The sequence below is a fragment of the Cynocephalus volans genome, chromosome 5, assembly GCF_027409185.1.
Source record: "Cynocephalus volans isolate mCynVol1 chromosome 5, mCynVol1.pri, whole genome shotgun sequence".
Lineage (NCBI taxonomy): Eukaryota > Metazoa > Chordata > Mammalia > Dermoptera > Cynocephalidae > Cynocephalus > Cynocephalus volans.
Window position 1 is genome coordinate 115,157,233 of NC_084464.1, and position 23,228 is coordinate 115,180,460.

The 23,228-nt window shown below is 35.8% G+C and overlaps 1 pseudogene; it reads left to right on the forward strand.

The window, feature by feature from the left end:
* Positions 1 to 21,216, forward strand: part of LOC134379131 (ATP synthase F(0) complex subunit C1, mitochondrial-like) — a 179,731-nt pseudogene extending 158,515 nt beyond the window's left edge.
* Positions 21,217 to 23,228: the final 2,012 nt, after the last annotated feature.

Below are 23,228 nucleotides of genomic sequence, written 5' to 3' on the forward strand. Positions count from 1 at the left end.
CCAATTTATACTACAGAAATACACACGTAAGCAGGGAGATATAAACACAAAAGCTCAGTGCAGCACTGCTTGCAACTGCTAAAAATTGGAAAGAATGTATCTGTTTGTCAATAGCAATTGGTTGTATTGATTTTACTATAAACAGAATAAGTTCCATACTCTTAAGAGGAATAGAGAAGAATTATGTGCATTTACATGATAGGTTATCTGTGATCCTTGTATTTACATGAGAAAGATAAACAAAAGTGAAAATACTTTGTTTCACATATTACTGTGTGGTTTGAGTTTTTGTAAAGAATTGATTCTACTTTTTATAGAGATTATTTTCTATTTCACCACTTTATATTTTAGTAACAGAGAGAATATTAGATGGTTTGAATGATAAAGAACAGCAAAGAAAGGGTGAACTGTGGTGTCACTTTAGAAGGAATTACTTGACAACGATTTAGGTGCTTGCAGAGGCTAAGAAGTGAGCCTGTGCATAAAAAGAATAAAGTCATGGCTCCAGCAAAGCGCTGTTAGAGGGATGGATGTTTCTGAAGATTTCTAACTACTGGCCAGAACAGGAGGACAATGGTTCTTAAACTTTAGTGAGCATCAGAATCATGTGACGGGCTTGATAAAACAAGATCAAGATCACTTCTCCTCACCTTCAGAATTTGTGATTCTGAGGGTCTGTGGTGGAGCCCCAAAGTATGCATTTCTAACAAGCTGCAGGTAATGCTGATGCAGCTTGTCTGGGGACTACACTTGGATATCCACTGCTCAAGAGAACAGCTGTGGAATAAGGACACCGATTTGGGGAAGACTCTAACAGAGATTAGCTCAATTGACCTTGACAAAGAAACAACCAGCCTTACCTGTGAGACTGGGCAAGCAAAGCCTGCCAGCAGAGGGCGGTGTCAGAAATCCTGGGCACTCCAGTGTGGACAAAGCTACTGCCCTAATTAGACCTGACTTAACTGGATGGGGAGTAAATGATTCACTGTTCAAATAAGGTTAAGTAGTGATTCTTAACACGGCTCTTTTGAGCAATTGTTGCAAGACAAATATTTTAAGGTCAATCATTAGGCTTGAAATGCTCATACAGCAAAGTCACATACAGTTTATTGAGGACCTCAAAAAAGGCATTGAAAACCTTACAGTTTAAAAGCCCAGATGCCAGGTATATTATTTGGCAAAAACATGTTTCAACTTCTCTATGTTAGTCTCTTCAATTTCCATTTGGACACATTCTTGTGGATACTTGACTTTGTAAAAGATAGCACTAAATTTTACCTCTGCCTCCTGATGGTAGGATAATGCCATGAGAGTAGTGTTTTGAAATTATCTCTATCTAATGAAAAATAATAGAAAATCCTGAATCTTTGCTCCAAATTTTAACTAAACTCACTGATGAAAATGGATTTTAGTTATTACTTTACTTCCAGAATTCTGGACCAAATGGTGAAAGAAAATACCAGATAATATTTACCTTACAATTGTTTTATCATCTCAAATTAGGTGCCTGCCACAAATTATGTAGAGAGCTAGCCTCAAAAACAGTGTCATCATATTGATCTCAATTATGGAACAGCAAGGAACCATGCATTTTGTTCAATTCTGTTGCTTAAATGTAGCTTTTGCCATGCCAACTGATTTTCAAAAGGGGCACTGGGGACAAAGGGGATGTTAGTAATGTGCTGTTGTATAAATAAGGTCTGAGAGCTGAATCAAAGTAATCAGGCTCAAACACTAGAATTTAACTTGGAGTCCCATAATTCCCAAAGTGAAATACATTACAAAGTAGAAAAATAAATTGCCTGTTGTTATCAAAAGCTAATATCTATATGTTTTTATAGAACAGGAAATTTTTTCTACTTTGTCATTTTATTGTTCAATGTTTTAATCAGAAAGTTGTTCCTCCCAAATCTGAGAAATTAGGAACTTTTAGAAAACTACGTCACTTCTTTTTGAATTATGACATGCCATATTATTTGATATTAGTGATAGTCTAATTGCAGTGACTAGTTCTTACATCATAGATTCTCATACTATGGTATGGTTGGTAAAGAGTGCTATGTTTGGTTAATAGGATGGATGAATAGCATTTACAGATGAGCAACACAATTCCCCACTATTAATACCAAGCACTGAATCACAATTGATACATCCTTGCTCTTCACGGACTGGTAAAGGACATTGGCACCAGAGAGCTGAGTCATTTTTATCCGTCCTGTTGCCATGGGATTCTATTGCCCTGGAGACCCTTCTATCAGGGCCTGCAGCCCCAGCAGTGAGCATCACTCACAGTGGGAGCTGTCCCAGGGCAGGAGTGGAGGAAGTCACCCACCCGTGAACTCTTCAGAATCAGAAAGTGTCATTTCTGCAGTGATTAAGTAAGTTCTCTCTTTTCCGTGAGTGAGCTGTTTATTTTGATTGTTTTTGCTTTTAACCTAATCCATTAAGAGCTGTGTGTGTGGCTGTGTGTGTGTAAGTAAACACTGACTTCTAACATATCAACATGGCAAATGAATTACTGTATTGACCCACCTCTTTTTTGAGCATAGATTATTAAGATTGAGCATCATTAAGTCAAGGGCACTACCATTCTGCCCTGCTTAGAAAAATCTAAAACATGATGATAATAAAACACATTCAATACAATGAGTCACCAATTAATACTGAAAGCACGTATTATATTTTAAATACCTGAAATGTATGTGTTTTATATTTTAGGGTTGAAAGTGAGTATTATCTATTCAGGTAAAACTTCCATGAGATGATGTTCATCTCTTTATATTTTATGATTACTCAGAGCCCAGGGTGAAATTTAGGTTTTACTTTTAATGAAGAAAATTTTTCTTAGCAAATTAATAATATCACAAGATTAAAGAGGTAATTTTTAAATTTCTTAAAAATAGATACTTTTCAAAAATGCTAGTACCTATTTTTTAATTTCTATGTTTATTATTTTAGCTCCCACTTATGAGTCAAAACACATGGTATTTCTCTTTCTGTGCCTGGCTTATTGCAGTTAATATGATTTTCTCTAAGTTTATCCATGTTGCTACAAATGGTAATATTTCATTCTTTCTTGTGGCTGAGTAATATTCTATTGTGTATGTGTGCCACATTTTCCTTATCCAGCCATCTTATGATGGACATTTAGGTTGGTTACAACTCTTGGCTATTGTAAATGGAACTGCAATAAACAGGGGGTGCAGGTATCTCTTCAACATGAGGCTTTCCATTCTTTTGGGTATATACCCAGCAGTAGGATTTCTGCATAGTATGGCAGTTCTATCTGAAGTTGTTTAAGGAATCTCCATACCGTTGTCCATAATGGCTGCACCAATTTTCAGTCCCACCAACAGTGTAGGAGGGGTCCCCTTTCTCCACATCTTCGCCAGCATTTGTTCTCTGTCCTTTTGGTAACAGCCAGTCTAACTGGGATAAGATGGTATCTTAATGTGGTTTTGATTTGCATTTCTCTGATGCTGAGTGATGCTGAGCATTTTTTCATGTGTCTGTTGGCCATTTGTATATTTTCCTTTCAGTAATGCCTATTCAGTTCCTTTGCCCATTTTTTAATTGAGTTATTTTGGGATTTTTTTACTATTATGTTATTTGATTTCTTTGTATAGTCCAGATATTAATCCTTTGTCAGATGCATAGTTTGCAAATATTTTCTCCCACTCTGTAGGCTGTCTTTTTGCTCTGTTAATTGTTGCTTTTGATGTACAGAAGCTCAGTAGTTTGATATAATCTCATTTGTTTATTTTTCCTTTTGTTGCCTGTGCTTCGGGGGTCATGTTCATAAAGTCTTTGCCCAGTCCTACTTCCTGGAGTGTTTCTCCTGCTTTTTGTTTTAGGAGTTGTATAGCTTCAGGTCTTATATTTAAGTCTTTAATACATTTTGAGTTGATTTTGGTATAAGGTGAGAGGTACAGGTTTAATTTCATGCTTCTATATATAGATGTTCAGTTTTCCCAGTACCATTTATTGAAGAGGCAGTCTTTTACCCAATGTATGTTCTTGTTGCCTTTGTCGAAGATCAGTTTGTGGGTTGATTTCTGTGTATTCTGTTCTGGTCCATTGGTCCAAGTGTCTGTTGCTATGGCAGTACCATGCTGTTTGGGTTACTATAGCTGCTAAACCTATTTAGAAGAATTGATTTACACTTAATTCGTGTATAAATATAATTTTTATCTGTCTGATAAAATTTTATTTGTTGTTCACTAAAGGGATTAACAATTCATTAACTTAATTTGAAAATCTCAGTACATGAAAGTCATTCTACAGCGTGTCTTTAGAAATTTATATTCTACACTAATTTATGGAAGTAGTCAAAAATGGAGCAGAGTGATGGGACTCAGAGATCAATATTTTGTTTCTCTATAATTTTATGATAAATGAATAATTTTATGAAAATTATAAAAAAATTATTTAACTCCTATTTATGGTATGTCTACTATATGCAACAGGACATTAGTTGCTGTTACAGAGACTGGAAAGTATCTATCCAATGTTCAATTTTCACTTCTTTCTGAGCAGAACCTTGCTTTCTGTTTGATGTGGGAATGTCAGTGTACCAAGCTGAGAAACTACATTTCCCAGTATCCCTTTTGGATAAAAATGGCCACATGTCTAAGATCTGGCCAGTAGGATACAGAGCTGACTTGGCTGGCTGTTAGCCCTCCCATCTTTCTTTGGCTTATGCCTAGAACACAAAAATGAGGCTAGCATTCCAGGACAGAAGCAAGCATTCAAAAGGCCAGAGCAAACAATTGGTAAGACACTGGTTGCTGTATAGTAAAAGTTCTGCATATATATGAGTGGACTTCAAGATGTTTGTGGAAGTTTTGCAATGATGAATATGCTAATTGTCCTGAATAGATCATCATTTATTGTATAAGAAATTGAAATACAACTCTGTCCCCCATAAATATGTACAATCAATACATTTCAATAAAAAATTTTAAATGAAATTAAAAGATAAAAATAAAAATTTTAAACTTTACTTCTGAACATAATCATCAAGTTCAAGATACTTTTATAAGCAATGATACCAGCCATTAAGTCCATCCCTAAATAATCGAGAGTCTTGGCAATTTAACCATGTCAATGCAGTCTTTTTTACATTATTACCTGAAGAAAAAGAGGAGCCCTTTATATATACATATAGACATAGAGAAAGAGAGAGAGAGAGATTTATTATAAGTAGTTGGCTCATGAGACTATGAAAGTGACAAGTCCCAAGCTCAGCAGTCAGCAAGCTGAAGGCCTAGGAAAGCTCATTATGTACTTCCAGTCTGCAGGACAGCAGGCTCAAGACCCAGGAATAGCTTATGTTTCAGTTTGAGTCCAAAGGCAGGAGAAGACCAATGTTTCTGCTTGAAGACAGTCAGGAAGCAGGAATTACTCTCTTATTCAGCCTTTTTGTTCTATTGGGACCTTCAACTGATTGACTTGGGCTCAGAAATGTTAAGGAGGACAATCTGCTTTACTCAGTCCATCAATTTAAACGTAATCTCATCCACAAACACACTCTGAATAATGTTTGAACAAATACCTGGGTGCCCCATGGCCCAGTCAAGTGGACAGGGAAAATTAACCATCACAGTGACATTTGGCGATGCCATAGCAGCCCTGGACAGCATGCCTCCAGTCTTCTTTTATGTGAAAGAAGAATAAACATCCACCTTGCTTAATCCACTGTTTTACAGGTCTCCTACAGCCAAGTGCAATTTTTAACTGGTATAGTGACCATAACCACATTCAAATATCTGAATTTTCCACAAATATTTTTGAATTTCAAGTGTAATTTTTACATTTAACCTCTCAGCAAATACATTCTAATATTGATATCTAAGATTAGGACAAAAAAATCTTTACTAAACCAATTTACCTGACTATATACTATAAATGCAATCATATTGCAATTTATGCACACTCTTTCTTATTGAAAATTTTGTCTCATTTTTCTTTCTTTTATGCTACATTTCATCTACTTTATCTGGCTAATTTAGATTCATCTTTCAGAATTCAGTTTATGAGTCAACCTTTCCAAGGAGTTTTCTCCCAAGTTCTCCTTTAGCACGCTGCACATCCCTCTATAACGATCCTTGCTATCTTCTATTATTTTGACTACTTAGTTATCTCAGGAGCTCTCAGAGGACTGGATTTATGTTTTATTGGGGTTTATTTTCTTCTAAATATTTTTGACCTCACGTGAGGACTGAGTCAATCCTGCGTCTCACTTCATTGTACATTATCACTTTTGGTTCTCACAAGACCACCCACCACCTAGTTTTACCAATTTGTATATTCTCTTACTCAATTCCTTTAATATCTATATAACACTCCGATTTTTCTCTGCCATCCCATAGGAAACCTGTGTAAAGTGTTAATGCACACACTCATATCCATATGTGTTCTCATAGTTTCCTGTTTTATGTGCACATACTTAAAAAAAATGTTATAAGTGATTCTATGTTATATTCTATTTCAATTTGTTAATTAAACTCATTCTGTGTTTTGACTTGTTTACTCAACATTATATTTTTAAAATCCATTCATGGTGCCTTGTGTACATTTAATCAGTTGCTTCTAACTGGTACATAATGTTCTCTCGTATTCAGCTACTGCAATGTACCTATTTGTTCTCACAAGGGTATTTACTGTTTGCTTCCAAATCCCCAACACCACAATAATGAAGCAACAAGAATTCATTTACAAGTCCCCTTCAGACCTTTTGAAAATTTCTCGTGTGTGTGTGTGTGTGTGTGTGTGTGTGTGTGTCTGTGTGTGTGTGTGTGATGTATACATCCCTATTATATATGCACATGTGTGTATGTGCATATACATATATAAAGTATGTATGTATACATACATGCATATATTAAATATGTCTACATATATACATGTATGTGTATATAAATACAAATATTTCCTAAGAGCTGCATTGCTGGGTAACAGGAAACTCACATACTTAATTTGACAAAGCAGTACAAAATACTCTTTCCAAAATGGCTGAATCTGTCAACCTTCCTACCAGCAACATATGAGAATATCAATACACCCATGTCCTCTCCAACACTTGGCATTACTTACCTCTCAAATTTTTAGCCGTTTAGCAATGTAAAATTGTATTTGATTTAATTTGCACTTCTCTGATCACTAATGTATTTAAGAACCATTTTATAAATTTCTCAGCCTTTTGGGGGCTCCTCTTCTGTATATCACTGCCTATATTTATATTAGAATTGCTGCCATTTTGTTATTGTTGATGATTTTCAGGAATTCTTTGTGTATCTTATATATTAAGTAATTCTCATATTTAGGCATGTCAAATATATTCTTCCATTTTGCCACCTGTCCATTATATTGTTCATGAAATTCCTTACTAAACAAAAATAATCAATTTTATATAAAACAATCAATATTTTACTTATAGTTTGTATTTTTTGAAGTTTTATTTAAGAAGCTTTTCCCACCCCATCTCAATCACAGAGATATTCTCATACTTTTATTAACATTCCAATTTCATCTTTTAAATTTAGGAATTACATTGATCTGGAGTCTACTGTTGTTATGTGTCAATAGGCAGAGATCCAGTTTTATTTTTTCTCTAGATAATAAATCTGTTTTCCCAACCTTATCTACAAAACAGTCTCTTCCTCATTACTTACAGTGTTCTATTTATCATACATGTATACATGGACCTGTCTCTGAGCTTTTTATTATATATATATATTGTGTGTATGTGTGTGTGTTTACCTGTTCTTATTCATCACATCGATCTTAATATTGTGGAGCCTAGTAGAATGCTTAGAATTTTTTTGTTGAATAAATGATGATGATTTATGTATAATAAATCCATTTTAGCCAGTGTCCATTTAACATAATTGTCAAATCAACCAGAGCTTTCTTCCCTCTTTAAACAGCCTGACACACACAGTTTTTGAACATACAGTTGAAATCCCACTATGTGTTCTTGCACTTTTGTACACACCAGTTAAATTGCATTCTTGTAAGAATTAGGTATCTTAGTTCCCAAGCTGTTTATGCCTACTGTTATAAACATGCCTATTACTATAAATATAGTTTAAGTATTATATAAGCAACTGAAATGGGAGTGCAAAGAGAGAGTTGTTTCAAAAAAACTATTTTGAAGTATTGTGATAAGGAGAATTGTTGAAATAATTATTGCAAAATAGATGTGGGCTAAGCAACTATGGCTGATTGGGACAAAGGAATGGAAATAATAAAGATACAGAAGAATCCTGCACTCAGATGGCTTGAGATCTTGTCTGCTTTAGAGTAACCAAAACTGGAAAACCACAGATAATGGCTTATATGCATGGTCTATGCAAGGCAGATGAATTAGAACTACAAACAGAGTATCTATAGTTAAAAAAAAAAAAAGCCTCTCAATCAAAATGTTGGCACAAAAATGGCCATGTATATATCTACATTGAGCTAAAATGTATGCATGTATTATTTTTATGATTCCCTGTTTTAACCAACCTTTTCAATTTATGAACCAATTATGAGATCAGAAAAGACATCTTCTACATGGCAAGCATGTAAAGGATGTCACAGGTTCCAAATAGCTGAACGTTCAAAATTTGGGGACACATTTAGAAAACCTATTCTCCATGAATTTATTTAAATCATTAAGCTTTTTCCCCTTCAGTTATTAAACTTAGAGGTACTAGGGTAAAGATTATACCAAGATGGGGACTGAGCATATACATTCATGTTTCCTACTGCTTAAATGTTTTTAAAGGAAGAAATCCACAATAGCAGTGACAAACAGAAAGAATGCCACCAGCTCCTGGGACATTTTAAGGAATTCTTAAAAGATAGGAAGCAGATGGAGTCAGAACGTCATAGAAACAAAATCAGAGAAAACAACAGGGCAAAATACACAGATGAGAAAATTACTGTTAAAAGTAACTTCACATATAATCAAAGCTCAGACTCAATAAGAGGACCTTAAGAAATAATCAGGATGATTGAACTAGCATATTCTGATTAACTAGGACAGTTTGACCCTCTTATGCCCCTTTATATTAAGCAACAGGCAGCAGTTATTATTCCCCCCAAATGTTTAACTCCCTCTGAAGAAAATCTGGGTCTTTATAAAGAGTGATCTTCCAAGATAAGGTACTTAGTACTAGTGATGGGAATATAGAGAAAAACAGAGTAAAACCTAAAGAAACTACCTCCCTAATAAATAAACAAGATGAACAATAGATTTCAGCTTGCCCATGCGAAAGCCATAAATATGTGACTTTCTTAAGTGTGTATTTTTGGCATAAAAGATTCCCAGAACAAATATTGGACCTAGAGAAGTAGGGAAGTACCCCAACTTCTTAAGACTACAGAATTAATAGGGAGCTCCCACCCTCTGAAGAAATCCTCACAATCTGTTAGACCACATATCTGTCCTGTCATACAATTTCCAGAGAAGGCTACTTTAATCAGAACATATGTTCACAAACAGTCAAATATCAATTATCGTATGCAAATACGAACAATCAAGAATCACTGAGAATTTGAGGAAAAGCAGAACCATGAAAAAGAGGCACCATATTTACCAAATAAAAGAACACCCAAGGCAACAGAGTTAAAAGAACAAACATCAGGCTATTAATATAATATAAATATAGTCGTCCCTTGGTATCCACAAGGAATTGGTTCCGGGAACCCCTACAGATAACAAAATCCAAAGATGCTCAAGTTCCTTATACAAAATGGTGTAGTATTTGCATATAACCTGTGTACATCCTCCCACATACTTTAAATCATCTCTTATACTTATTACTTATAATACCTAATTCAATATAAATGCTATATAGTTGTTATACTATATTGTTTTTTATTTATATTTTTTGTCTTTTTTAATATTTTCCATCCACAGTTGGTTGAATCAGCAGATGCCATACTCACGAATATGGGGGACCAACTGTATAATTAATATCTTCACAGACTGTATAATTAATATCCTTAGAGAGGTTTTAGATGATATTGCATCCATAAGACGAGAAAAGGATTCCACAAAAAAGACAGAGGAATCTGAGAAAAACATGATTACAAAAGTTAAAAATAAAAGTAACTTAATAAATGTGCTGAGTGGTACACTGGCAATAGCAAAAGATAGAATAAACAAACTGGAATATCTCCCTGAGGGATGCTGTTGGAATGCAGGAGGAAAGGACAAAGACTTGGAACACATGTAAGAAAAGTTGAGACATCTTTAGATTACTTGTATGCATTTATATCCACTTTAATTTGATCACTGTAGCCACCTGATATGGTGTTTTTAATTATTTTTGTTCATTTGGCAGAGGGAGAAACAGCAATCCAGACAGCTGTGGAGCAAATCAGTAGTACTGCCCAGTCTAGGACTTGGGTCTCTTAAGTCCCAGGCCAGGTTCTTCTCTCTGGTCCAGTGTATGGGTGACTGTTGAGCTTGGATAACTGGTTAACACCTGCTTTAGTCCATTCTAATGCTGAAGATAGCCAGGAGGAGAACATGAGCATAGCTGTATCTCAGGCAATGTCAAGAAGGCTAAAGACCCAGAGAAGGCTGCTGGATTTGTTGATTGATAACTCTGAGAAAAGTTTTGTCGGGAGTGTTGTTCTCAGAAGACAATAATATTATTGGGAGTTTATGATCTGTAGAGTTCTGAAATTATGATTTGAATTATAATTCTGCCTCGTCTCCAGAAATTATGATTCAGTTGGTGTGGGTGGCTTCAGAATCTCCAGTCTTACAGGGACCCCAGGTAATTCAGAAGTAGGTTCAGAATTGAGAGCATAGAGTGGAGGATTTGGAAGGACCAACATACTAGAATCCCCAGGATGGAGGACCAGAAAGGAAAGAGAAGTCTGGAGACATAGAGTCTTTCTTGAGTCTTCAGCCAAAAACTGATCAGTGTGTGCTTGTGAGAAAACAACTCCAGGCAAGGGAAAGAACCACCAAAGCAGTTGGAACAACTTCTGGAGATCACCTAAAAACAGGAGTAGTTCATGTTTCCAGTAGCTTGAGTAAGGAATTTTCATAATACATAGAGCATTAAGTAGAGTACTCAGAAGTGTGTTGCCTCCACAGTGGAGCTGGATTAGCCCTAACTCAAAGAATATTAGTGTCCCATGTAACAAAGCAAAATAGCAAGCTTTGAAAGGATCAAACTATTTCCAAGGAATTTAGCTGCATCCCAAAATAGAGCCTAAGGATATTTAAAGAAGTATTGCTTACTCAAAAAGGTAAAGTTCATGATATCTGCAACTACTAAAAAATACTAGACATGCAAAGAAGCAGGACTACACAAGGAGAAAAATTAATTTGTGGCAACAGACTCAGAAATTACACATATGATAAAATTAGTAGATAGGACATAAAAATAATTATTATAACTATATTCTATAACTATATTACCTTTTAATATTTAAAAAGGTAAAGAAAAGCATAAACAGAAAAGAGACATGGAGAATATAAAAAAAGACACAAATAGAACTTCTAGAGATGAAAAATACCATGTCGAAGGATGATACTAACAGTTGATTAAACACTGCAGGAAAAAAATATTAGAGAACTTGTAGACCTAGCAGTGTAAATTATCAAAAAATGAAATGTAGGGAGAAAGAATAAAGGGTCAGCAAACTGTGGACCAACTTTGAGCATATGTGCATAATCAGAGTCCCTGGTTTGTGGGGAGAGGGTAGAAATATAACTGAAAAATTGTTGTAGCAAAATTTTTCAAATTTGGTGAAAACAATAAACCCATATATCTGAAAAGCTCAGTGAACTCAAGAACAACAAACCTGAAGAAAATTACACCAAGGCCTAACAATTAATTAAATCGCTTATAACCTGTAATAAAGAGAAAGTTTTAAAAGCAGCCAGTGAAAAAAAGACATATTACACACAAAGAAGCAAACATAAGAATGACATTAAAGTTCTCACTGCAAACTGCAAGCTAGAAGATAGTGGTATGACATCTGTAACGTACTGAAGGAAAAATCATCTTTGTGTCATAACCCTGTATAAATGCCCAGAAAGTAGTCTGGGTTGTATAATTCTCTGACAAATGAGTGGAGACGTAGACTCTTTTTCTTCCAATCAATTATTGATTTAAGGAGGATAGTTGTGTTTTTACAAATAAAACACTCAAAATTGGGAATAAAATTGTAAATATAAGTACAATCTATCACTGCACGATTTTAAAATGCTATTTTGATATATGAGAAACCTTTAAAAACCATTAATTTATAATCCAAGGCAGAAAAAAAGTAGAAATGATAGATTGAAGCAAGAAAATAATAACATTCTTTCAACTCTTCTCCAGAACAAAAGGTGGTTAATGTCAAGGGAATGTCTCCACATACCCTCTGACATTCAGATAAATCCAGTCTTGCTTTACCTACAGCAGGGTGAATTTCCTTTCATTTCCTTTCTTTTCTTCATTCTCCTCACTAAGCCTATCCTCCCATAAAAGTCACCAGAAAGTAGATGAATGTCCATGGAGGCAAATCCCCAGAGAGTTCCAAGGTCTCCAGAGTTGTTGTTAAAGACTGTCAGAATACAGATTTCAGGGTGCAAAATCTCACAAGCATCCCAGAGGCCCAGAGGTGGAGTTCAAGCCCTTATGAATAAATCATGCTCCTGTATTCAATATTCTGGTCCTGGGTACTGGGTAGTGTTTGTCATTCACCTGAGTCCTGAACATATCTCATCATGAAGCTAAAGAAATTTCTGATGATGTATTCTTAATGAACAGCGTATTGACAGCATTTGGGACTTCTTGGGCCCATGTACATCTGTGCAAAGAATTCTAAACTTGCACTTGATATCATGGCCTTGACAGTGACAGAGCCTCCCACCTGCCCTTCAATGAAAGGATGCATTTACTCAATAAAAATTAGCATCAATTATGGGAGAGTTCTTTTCGAGGACTGAGTATGACCTTCCTAGGCTGCAGGTGCAGAATTATCCCCGTGACCTTTTGCTCCAGGATGGGTCATGGAGGGAGGAGTGGGAGCCATCGGGAGGGAATCACAGGCTGTTTATCTTCCTAGGAATCATTGTCTGGACTTTGCTATTCATGTCAACAGCAGCATTTTCCTCTTAGGAAACCTACAGGAGTGGCCGAGTTGCCTTCTCTGTGTGCTTGCTTACGAATGGACACCTGGTTTTATTTTCTGGATATCTTTATGCTCATTCTCAAAGGAAGAAAATCCACTTTATTACAAGGAACAAAAACATACTGGAAAGAACACAGGTGGCTGGAGGCTGACTGACAGGCAAGGACGTAAGAAATAAGATGCCAGACAAGGCTCCTGTGTTTTCAAATAGCAGCTTCTGGCTGCCAGTGTACATGCAGAGCCTGCTGTGCTTAGAGGAACACTAACCAAAAGTAGTCCTAAAATGGACCCCCTTCTCTCTCAGGCTCCAAATAATCCTGGTATTACAAGGTGCTACGTGGAAACTTGTTTTTTCCTTTATTTGCTTTAGGTTATGGCTTCATATCATAAGAAAAAAAAAAAGAAAGAAAGAAAGAAAAGAAAAATACAGCTGTGACTAGCTATTCCTCTGTAGAACTGTGTTTAGAATTCTATAAATTGAATGATCTTCTGGTTCTTTGCCATTCTTGGTGATAAACAGAACTCCTGCTTAAGCACTTCTCAGTTTCCACCGATCCATCATGATGCTTTAGTAATCATTTTGTGCCTTAGTTTACATTGATCTGTGTCCTGTCTCTCCTTTCCTCCTGCCTGTGAGCTCCTCAGGGAGGGTCAGCATCTGACCCATGTTCCCATGTTCCTGAAAGTGTCTGGCAGCTGTGGTAGGAGAGGAAGGACCAGAAGAACTGGTATCAGTCAATTGGATCCTGGTAAGCTTCAGATTTCTACTGTAAAAGTTAGGGCTAGTACAATCTACCCCATTTCCAGTAGGTCTTTATTTGAAAGTTACCTTCTCAGTAAATTTTACCATTAGAAAATTCAAAGCCCCTAATATTTCACATTGTTCTCCCCTGCTTTACTTTTTTTCCTTTGCACTTTCTAAAATACTAATTAGTTCACTCAGTTATCTTGCATATTGTCCATCACCCCATTATATGATGGCAGAGATTTCTGCCTGTTGTACTGCTTTCTTTACAGTGGCTAAACAGTGCCTGGCATATAGTAGGCCCTTAATAAATATCTGTTTAATTAATTAAAGAACAAAGACATGTAAACTCTTTGTATATCTTAGATGCTTAAAAATTGTTTACTCATAAGTGACTTTATTAAGTAAATAACCCAAATTAAATTCAACAAAAATTTCTATGTATTTGTGGAAGTTCTTTGTTAAGTTAGATGTTTAGTAATATTACAATATGTCTACTAGGATTTTAATACCTATATCTAAAAGAAAGTATTAACACATTTTTTTCCTACTTTAAAAATACTCTGAATGGCCTTTTTATCACTAATAGTGTTAGTGAAAGGGAAAACAAAGACCCAAATTAATGTACACACTGTAAATCTGACTCACTGATTTGTTTGCAAACAGCAGTAATAGATACACAGGCGGATACAAGGGCTGAGCAAATTGTTTGAATACAATTTGATCGTCCATGAGGTGACAGCTTCCAATGATACTGAGGTTTGATTATTTCAAACTATCCACTCTGACTTGTTTTAATTGCATTTGCTATCATTAGAATACTACTTCATATTACCAAGCCTGAAATATATTGTTGGAGCATGCTTGGCAAGATCTCTTTATGATTAAAGACATTTGTGTTAGGCAGAATAATGCACCTCCACCTCAAGACATCCCCGTCCTGATCCTTGAAACCTGTGAAGGTTACCTAATGTGGAAAAGGGAGTTTGCAGATATGATTCTGAGAATGTGAGACGGGAGGATTATCCTGGGTTATCTGGGGGGTTGGGGAGTTGGTCTAATCACATGGATGTTTAAAAGGAAAGAATGTTCCTGGTTTTGATCAAAGGAAATGCAACTATGGAAGAGTTGTCAGAGAGGTTTGAAGCTGGGGGAAGGGGCCTCAAGAAGCTGAAAAAGGCAAGGAAGAATCCTCCCTGGTGGCACCTTGATTTCAGTTCAGTTAGACCCATGTCAGACTTCTGACCTTCAGACTGAAAGATAATACGTTTGTGGTTTATGACACTAAACTTGTGGTTATTCGCTACAGCAGTAGTAGAAAACTAACATACTGCCTGTTCTGGCCTCATTGCCCACCATGCCCCTCTATGCATTTTATTCTAATAGCTATAACCGCCCACCCAAAAGGGAGCACAGTCAAGAAAAGAGACCATCACACCGTTACTCACTGTTCCATCCATTGGGGGTCATGTCCCCACCTTTAAAATTATCACCCATTATTCATGGTCCAAACCAAATTGTCCCCTGGTCCCAAGTCAAATGTAATCATCATCTCACTTCTTTTTCATTGAGTTGTTACTCACTCGAGTAGCAATTTTTTCACTTCATCTTGCATTATATTTACTTTGTTCCTTTCCACCACTGGAGTTTCCAAAGGGCAGGGCCCTGAGTTCCTTATCTTTGCATTGTTTACGGCACTTCTCTCAGAATCAGACATGTCATACCCATTTGATATATTTACAGCAACTAAACAATTGCAGGATGGCAGATCTTCTGTTTATTGCCCTAATCTTTGGAAAGATTCACAGGGAATAGTTGTACTCAGTTGTCCTCCAGGTTTAGTAGAGAAATATCTTGGATGCACATTAAAAAATAGATGGTAAATGTCTACTCCCAGGTGTCAGGAAGTAAATTCAGTATGAGATCTCATAAGTGGATGGAAATGCTTATAGAAAACAGGCTGAATGACTCTGAATTGCTATCGAAAAAGAAAAACACATAATGTAATCAAAGACAAAAAAAACTGAATAAGTAATAACACAGGTGGCTGTGTGACACAAATCAAAGAGAAAAGGGCTAGCTCCTAAGAGCAAAAATAAAAAGGGTAAAGAATTAGGAGATTTTCTTACCAATGAGAAGGATAAAAGACACTACAAAGTAAACATGCCCAAGAAGAAAGAATGACAACACTTAATCATAAAAACGGCAGGTGCCTTCATTTCTCACCAAGTTCAGAAAATTCTCTGGGCAAATAGAGCATATAACTTATTTTTTCTTTCATTCAAGAAACATTGTTTGTGTGCTTGATATTTTTAATATATTTTGATAATTATTTCTGGGGATATGAAATTAAAAGAATACATTTCTTGCTCTAAAGTATTTCACAGAATAGTGATGGTAGAGGATGGAGTTGGTATAAAGACAGGAAAGAGAATATGCAGTTATAATTCCATAGAATAAGTGCAAGAGTATCTATCAGTTACTGGTTCCCATGTACATTAGTTAGGATTGTTTTATTCCCAAGTGATAGAAAACGTAACTCAAAATAGATTGAAGAAAGCGAAAATTTATTGACTTTTATAACTGAAAATCTCATGGGTAGAGCTAGCTTCATGCATATCTGGATTTGGGGCTGAAATCATATCAAAAGATCCTGGTCTTTCCTCCCTAGGTTCTGCTCTCTTCCAATGGTTGGCCTTGTTTTCAGGCTCCATTTGGAGGCAAGATGGCCCATTTTCTCCCAGTTTTATTTTCAATATGACTAAAAGTATAGTCTTCAAGAACTTCCAGTAAAAGTTTATCACATTGCATTGGCTCTGATTGGCTCATTTTCTCATCTTTGAACAAAGTGCCGTGCCTAGGGGAATGTGATGCTCTGATTGACCAGATATGAGCCAAGTTTCGCCTCTGATTCAGGGAGCAATCAACTCTGCCTGAAGTACAGGGACTCAGTGAGGGAGAAGAGGTGGTAGCCAGATACAGGGTGCAATTACAAGCAGAAGAGAGAAGAAATGCTGAGCAGCACAATAAAAAGTGGATGTTCACTAAGTGATGGAAGCAGCAAAGAGGAGGAATAACTGAGGGAAGTAGCGAACACAACGTCAAGAAAAATTTAGGTCTTAAAAAAATTATTAAGCTGAATCTTGGACAAGTAAGAGTAAGCTGAATGAATGTGCTCCTACCCCTCACCCCAGTGGTGAAGGGTAGGTGAAAACTACCCCACCAAGATTAAAATGATATAGTTCTGTTTCTACAGGAGTTTTCCTTTAAATGTGCATCAAAGACCCCTGTATCAGTATCATGGAAGATACTTATTTAAAAATACAACTTTATCAGGCCTCACTTCACAGCACCTGAATTTTAACCCTTGGGGCTGGTGTCTAAAATCTGTACTTTAACAAAACCATTAGCCCAGAGAACCCTCGTATACAATAAAGAGTTGAAGAACCACAGTTCTATATCCAAATATTTTATACAATTTATTAGGAGAGTAAGACTACAGTATTCATGCACCCAATGAACAGATATTGAGCACCTAATACGTGCCAGGCAGTCTGCTGGGCACTGTGAATATGGCAGTGAAATACAGTTCCTGCTAACAGGACATTCTACACAGTTTATAAGGCTCAGTGCAATTAAAATTATGGGGACCCCTTGTTCAGAAATTAAGAATTATAAGGCAGAGACAGCAGAGTATTAAACTAAATGTGACTGCATATGTCACATGCCCGCTAAGCTGGGCCTGACTGCCAGTATACCATCTATCATCTACTGTGAGCTAAAGACTACTCCTCTGAAACAAGGAGACAATCAAATAAAAATTATAAAGTTTCTTTAAAATAAAAAAGGTTCTTTCTCACACTTAGAGGAAATCACACTCACACGCACACACCCCTTATGATCTTTTTGGCTCTGTTCCTCTTACCAAGTAGATTTTCACACAATGCATTCAGACTCTTATTTCTTCAAGCTGTTGATGTTTTAAAGAGCAAACAGTATCTTTGAATTTGATACAGAGCGTTAGAATCAGTCTTTCCACTTTATCGCACCAATGGTTCTCAAAATCTGGTCCCCAGACTAGCAACATCAGCACCACCTGTGAATTCGTTAGCCCCAGTCATACTGAATCAGAAACTCTAAGGGTGGGGCCTGGAAATCTGTGTTTTAACATGCCCCCCGATGGTTCTAATGCATGTTAGAGGTTAAAATTCACTGTATTACACAAACAACACCCAGAGCTAACTGAAGAGAGGCATTCTATAAAAAACAAATTGCACTTGTAATTGTCTTATTACTTATATGCTAGTAGAATAAAGTTGCCTAATTAAGTGATTATAAAGAAATATAACTAAACCACAGTGAAAAAATTAGAGCAAAAGAAGCAAGGGTTAAAATCTTAATAGTAAAATTTAAGCCAAAAAAGAAACAAGATAAATAATGGCTCTTTATAGTACTAAAGAGTATAATTTAAAGGGGAGATATGGAATTCCACTAAGGAATACATCAGCAAAATTCATAAAACAGAAATTACAGAAGAAAACAGGAAAGTAGATTTTTAAAAACTAATGACAGACATGTTTAATTCACCTATTAAGTTCCCAGCAACCACCTGAACACAATATAAAAGTTATACAAAACCTAAATTGCATAATTGAAATGGCATATCTGGTTGAAATAATTCAAACACTATCCTGAAAACAGAGAATCTATCTTCTTTTCAAGAGACTATGGAACAATCACAAAATGAACAAAAATCCAGACAGACAAAAACATCAATAATTTACAAAAGGAGAAATATACAGACAATATTCTTCAAGTACAATGAAAACATAAAAGAAACTAATAAAAAAATCAGAAAACCAAAAGGCCCTTTGATCTGGACATTTAAAAAAAAAAGTTTCAGGAGAAAATAGAAACAGAAATTTCAGCATTTTTAAAAAACATAACTAAAACACTACATAATAGAACTATATGGGATAGGTAAAAAAACACTCAAAGGGAAACATTAGCTTAAATATTCCCTTAAGGAAAAAATAGAATAAAAAATAGAGTAAAAATAGAATAAAGACAAAGACAAGAAGCATCCAACCCATAAAGTTGAAAGAAAAATTGAAGGAAAGCAGAGGGACTAAGTTATTAAAGACAACTGAAGTTAAAAAACAAACAAACAAACAAAAAACTTAAAAATAGTTAACTAATAGATAAATCTTAAGCAGGCTTCTAGGAAACCAAAAAATGAGGAGGGAAAAAACAGGCAAAAACTCTAGCTAACTTACTCAGGTCAAAAAAGATGGGTTGAGAGGCAAAAGTGCAAATAATATAAGAAATAAGGAGAAAATAGCCATAGAAATAAGGAGAAAATAGCCATACAAATAGACAACATTAAGAGAAATACAAGACCACTTTGGTCAACCCTATATATATAAATTTGAAAACTTAGAAAAAATTTACTAAAATTTTCCCAGAAAAGATAGAAAATCTACCCGAAATTTTCATTTATTAACAACATAAGTAAAAACTGCTAAGGAAAATATCAGCAAACAGAATTCAGTAGCAGGTTTAAAAAACAATTTACATAAGTGGGGCTTATTCCTGGAATCCAAGGATGGTTGAATATTAGAAATCTATTTATATATCTTCACCATATTAAAAGATCAGTGATTAATAGCTTATTATTATCTCAATAAATGCTAAAGAGACATTTGAACAACAACAAAGAACAATTTTGGGGTTTTTTAAAAAAGTAATAATAGGAAGCTTAATTAAAAAAATATCAGAGCAGGCCCACTAAGTTAGTATAGTAGCTTTGTCATGTGCCATCTCGTCTAGACTGAACTCACACAGTTTCTTTCCCTGTAGGCTTGCAGTTAAGGGGGCCACAGAGAAATTCCTGTGGAAGATCAGGAGGGTAAGCATGAAGCCATAGCCATTCGTAGCATATGTTGTGCTGATGCACGGGCTCCCCTCACTGGCATGAAGAGTAGGCAGTGTTGCTACTGTGCTACCCACCCCCAGATTGTCCTTGAGTCTCTCTGCCTGTAGGCCACATATATGTTTAGCTCTGAGATGAAGGGTACAACAAACACCTCCTAAGAATTGGCATGCATTCCAACACATCCTCATGGGTTCCAGATCATGCTGTGGGTTTCACCTTGTCCTTGCTCTGCCTTCTTTACATCCATCTTCTGTTCCTAATTGCCTGCTTTGTGGACTTCAGACTCTAACATCAGACACAAAGATATTCTCAGAGACTATTTAACCAGCTCGTTTATGGATAATCTCCTAATGGTTAGGAATAAGACAAAGATTCCCTTCACTCCTTTATTATTTAGCATTGTACCAGAAGCACTGATTAATACAGAAAAGAGAAAGAATTTACAAGTATACAATTTTTAAAGCAATTTGTTTTTCAACACAAAGAATCCAATAAAATTTATTTGTTGATATATGACTGTATGCTTGGAAAACTCGAGAAAACACTATCATCATTTACCAATGCAACACAAGAGGAAAAAATACTTTGGAATAAACTTAAGAAATGCATAATATCTATATGAAACAAAATTTTAAAACTTTCAGGAACCCAAAGTAGACTTAAATAGAAAGACACACTTGGATGTTCTACTTGGTGTTCACCCTTGCATTGTGAATACATTAATCTCTGAATTTAATGTGATCCTAAAAAACAAAATCAACTTTTTTGCGGGGAGGGTGAGAATAAATAAGATGATGTTAAAGTTCACATAAAAAATTAGACAAACAAGAGTGGCCAGAAAAGCTCTGTAAGAGAACAATGAGCAGGTACTAAACCAACTAAATATTTAAATATGTTGTAAAGCTTTAATGTTCTAAACAGTTTCATACTGACACATGAACAAAGAAAGACTTACGAGGTGCAGGGCCGAGCAGGGGCGGCAGGGCAGTGGGAATGCAGACTGAGGAAGGCAGACCACCAGAGCACTACTCATTTCCCCAGTTTCTGACCTCTTGTTGTTCCAGGGCTCTAATCAGGCCTGTGTCTGCCTCCTTCCTCGGTAGACCAGAGAACTCATGTAAACAACTTCCTACAGCAGCTCCCCACACCAGACCAGTGTAAGTCTCCCAGGACATTTACACAGCAGCCAAGTTTATTGGTCTTGAGGCTGCCACAGTTGGTGTGGCTGGTACAGGGGCTGGCATTGGCAGAGTGTTTGGCAGCTTAATCATTGGCTCTTCCAGGAACTCATCTCTCAAGCAGCTGCTGCTATGGCATTTGGGACTTTACCTTGTCTGAGGCCATGGGGCTCTTCTGTGTGATGGTTGCCTTCCTCATTCCTCGCCCTCTTTGCCTGTGAGGCTCTGTGAGCACCCATCACCGCTGCTTCAACTCCAGGCCATGCTCGTGCTGGGGTAGACTAAGCTTTGCCATTAAGCACAACATTTCTGTAAATCCATTAAAAAAAAAAAAAAAAGACGATTGAGACAAAATAGAAAATCCTGAAATAGACCCAAAATACAAATGGTAATTCATTATATAATAAATGTAGCAATTCAATAAATAGTATTGGGATGGATCTGCCCTTCCACTACTCATCAGGTGCAGTTCCTCATACACCAGCATTTGAATATGAAAAACAGTAAACTACAAGAATACTAGAAGAAAACATGAGGAAATGCTTTCATAATCCTACAGAGGTAAAGATCCTTCTTATTGACTTGAAATAATCTGTAAACCACAAAAGGAAAAGTTTATGAATTTTATATCACACAATTAAAAAAAAAAAACTACTTCACAGCAAAACAAAAAATTCAAAAGACAACCAAAAAAAAAAAAATTCTGTTTGCCGTTCTGTCATAGACTAAGTGCTAATCTCCCAAATGTATAAATAAGTCCTAGAAAAGAAAAAGACCCAGTAGAAAATGGTCAGTGTAGAGTTAAAATAAAACAGAAATACAATGACTCTTGAATATATAAAAAGATGCTCAACCTCACTTGCGATAAGAGAAATGAAGATTAAATCTACAATATAGTACCATTTTTTACCTATCAAAATGTAGAGCACTTAAAATTTTGATTTAGACTTTTAGAGATGCTATCTGCAAATAAGCATCCTCATACATTACTGGTAGAACGCCCTATGGAGGACAAGCAGGCAATAATTATCCATATTACAAATGCACGTACCCTTAGACAGAGCAATGTCACTTTCAAGTGCTATATCTGTGTATGTACAAATGATACGCATAGAAAATGATCACTGAAGCATTGTCCATAGTAGCCCAAGTTGAGCTACAACCCAAATGGCCATCCACAGCACACAGGTTATACAAAGTAGGCCGCTTCCAATTAAACACAGTGCAGCTGTAAAATAAAAATCATGGCACTTTTCCGTCATTATGGATATTAAATAAAAAATGAGAGCTATAGAACAATGGGCTCTATATGTTACCTTTTATGTAAAATAAGGAAAATAAAGGCATACGATGTTGGAGCAGCCAGATTTATAAAACAAACTCTATTAGACCTAAAGAAGGAAATAGACACTAATACCATAATAGCAGGGGACCTGAACACCCCACTGTCAATATTAGACAGATCATCTAGGCAAAGAATCAGTAGAGAAACACAAGATCTAAACAAGACTCTAGACCAAATGCAATTGGCAGATATCTACAGAACATTTCACCCAACAACCTCAGAATATTCATTCTTCTCATCAGCACATGGATCATGCTCCAGGATAGATCACATATTAGGTCACAAATCAAGTCTCAATAAATTCAAAAAAATTGCAATTATCCCATGTATCTTCTCAGACCACAATGGATTAAAACTAGAAATTAATAACAAACGAAACTCTGGAAACTATACAAACACATGGAAATTAAACAGCATTCTACTCAATGACATATGGGTCCAAGAAGAAATCAAGCAGGAAATCAAAAAATTTATTGAAACTAATGAAAACAATGATACATCATACCAAAACCTGTGGGATACTGCAAAAGCAGTATTGAGGAGAAAATTTATTGCATTAAATGCTCACTTCAGAAGAATAGAAAGATGGCAAGTGAACAACCTAACACTTCACCTTAAAGAACTAGAAAAACAAGAACAATCCAAACCTAAAGTTAGCAGACGGAAAGAAATCATTAAGATCAGAGCAGAACTGAATGAAATTGAAAACCAAAAAGCAATTCAAAAGATCAACGAATCAAAAAGTTGGTTTTTTGAAAAGATAAATAAAATTGACAAACCATTAGCATGGCTAACAAAAAAAAGAAGAGAGAAGACTCAAATAACAAAAATTAGAAATGAAAAAGGCGATATTACAACTGATTCATCTGAAATACAAGGAATCATTCG